The sequence below is a fragment of the Salvelinus sp. IW2-2015 genome, unplaced genomic scaffold, assembly GCF_002910315.2.
Source record: "Salvelinus sp. IW2-2015 unplaced genomic scaffold, ASM291031v2 Un_scaffold4575, whole genome shotgun sequence".
Taxonomy (NCBI): domain Eukaryota; kingdom Metazoa; phylum Chordata; class Actinopteri; order Salmoniformes; family Salmonidae; genus Salvelinus; species Salvelinus sp. IW2-2015.
Window position 1 is genome coordinate 20,369 of NW_019945845.1, and position 1,924 is coordinate 22,292.

Genomic DNA, 1,924 nt, shown 5'->3' on the forward strand with positions numbered 1-1,924 from the left:
CTTTTTCTATTACCCTCTCTCCCTCTCTCTCTGACGTAGGACAGTCTCTCTCCGGTTCAGTTTCAGTTCGATTATTAAGAAATAATCACGTTTTTTGATAATTTTTTTAAACATGAAATGTATTATGAAATAATGACGTTACAATGATAAGAGGTTAATGGAAATCCCAAAGCCCAAAATAGTAAACATTACATTTCCAAAACATTGAAAATATTCCATTGTCTCTGTCAGGTCCACATAACGTAGACATCAATAGAAAAATAGGTGTACATTCCTCTCTCATGCGGTCTATGTGGACTGTGTGTACCACAGGAGGTTGGTGGTACCTTAATTGGGGAGAACGGGCTTGTGGTATTGACTGGAGCGGAATAGGTGGATTGGTATCAAATATATCAAACACATGGTTTGCAGACTCCTGTGGTGTGTATCTAACCTAACGTAGCAGGTGTTAAAGTGTACCAGAGATCTATATACAATGACAAGATGCTCATGTCTATGCCCTAACAATGGGAGTCGTTGTCCCAAAAGTGGGAAGGCAGACGACAAGTTTAGGACTAAAATAAGCCCACAGAAAGGCATAGGGCTTATTTTGGACAGATTTTGGAGAGAGTAAAACCTCTCACTTCGCCTCTTCCTCTCTGATCCGTCTCTGAGCCGTAAAAAAATGGCTCAATGGTTTATGGTCATTGTAGTTAATTACCACGTTTCTGGCTGAACTAGGTTGAATATTTGCTTAATGAAACTACAACTCCCGTCAGCCCAGCGTCCCACATAGTTCTTGACTTGATTTCTCAGATTTCTCTCGTGAATTATTCGATTTCTATCTACAGTAATTGAACTGATGTCAGTCAATTAGTTGTTTAATAACCCCCCCCAAAAAAGAAATGACAGTTTGTTATTCAGCACCACTCTTCATCTTTCATTCTCTCTCATCTCTCATCTCTCTCATCTGGTCATGGCTCACATCAACACCATTATCCCAGAAACTCTACACCCACTCCAATTTGCATACCACCCTAACCAATCCACAGATGATGCATTCTCTATTGCACTCCACACTGTCCTTTCCCACCTGGACAAAAGGACACCTATGTGAGAATACTATTCATTGACTCCAGCTCAGCATTCAACACCAAAGCTCATCAATAAGCTAAGGACCCTGGGACTAAACACCTGCCTCTGCAAGTGGACCCTGGACTTCCTGACGGGCTACCCTCAGGTGGTAAGGGTAGGTAACAACACATTCGCCTCGCTGATCCTCAACCCAGGGGCCCCTCAGGGGTGCGTGCTCAGTCCCCTCCTGTACTCCCTGTGCACTCATGACTGCACGGCCAGGCACGACTCCAACACTATCATTAAGTTTGCCGATGACACAACAGTGGTAGGCCTGATCACCGACAACAACGAGACAGCCTATAGGGAGGAGGTCAGAGACCTGGCCGTGTGGTGCCAGGACAACAACCTCTCCCTCAACGTGAATAAGACAAAGGAGATGATTGTGGACTGCAGGAAAAGGAGGATTGAGGACACCGCTATTCTCATCGACGGGGCTGTAGTGGACGGGGCTGTTGGTGTCCACATCACCAACAAACTAACATGGTCCAAGCACACCAAGACAGTCGTGAAGAGGGCACGACAAAATCTATTCCCCCTCAGGAGACTGAAAAGATTTGGCATGGGTCCTCAGATCCCATGATTGGATTCAGAATCCATTACATTCTCTCTTCTCCTCTCCCTCTTGTTCTCCCTCCCCCTTCTCTCTCCATCCCTCTCGCTCTCTTTGCTTTGCACCCTCTGTGTAGGCCATTCCTGATGTGAACAAACTTACAATTCTGGGAGAATGTTGCAAGAACATCTGTCTTCTAAACTCCTCTCTCTCTTTCTCTCTCTCGTTCTCTCTCTCTCGTTCTCTCGCTCTGTCTCT